Source organism: Mandrillus leucophaeus, unplaced genomic scaffold, assembly GCF_000951045.1.
Source record: "Mandrillus leucophaeus isolate KB7577 unplaced genomic scaffold, Mleu.le_1.0 Scaffold117, whole genome shotgun sequence".
Lineage (NCBI taxonomy): Eukaryota > Metazoa > Chordata > Mammalia > Primates > Cercopithecidae > Mandrillus > Mandrillus leucophaeus.
In genome coordinates this window covers 652,240-652,534 of record NW_012099987.1, presented here as the reverse complement: position 1 = coordinate 652,534, position 295 = coordinate 652,240, and positions in this window count along the sequence as shown.

Genomic DNA, 295 nt, shown 5'->3' with positions numbered 1-295 from the left:
ATTGTGAAGTCATTGTGAATCATTGAAAGTAGGCATGCTTTCCTTTTTTTTTTTTTGAAGGGGGAGCTAAACTCATTTTGCTATTTTTCAACTAATTTCGTTATACTTTGTGAGCTTTGTGTCATTCAGAGAACTTGGAAACATTCATTCTCCCTCCTACTAAATCAGCGGAGTAGGTGGAAGAGCTTTAAAAAGCTCTTGAGAATTCATCTTCCTTTGCCAATGGATGCAGGAGGAGGACAGCTGGGCAATGGGAACACAGCCAGGAGGTGGTTGGGAAGTGGGAGCCACCTCA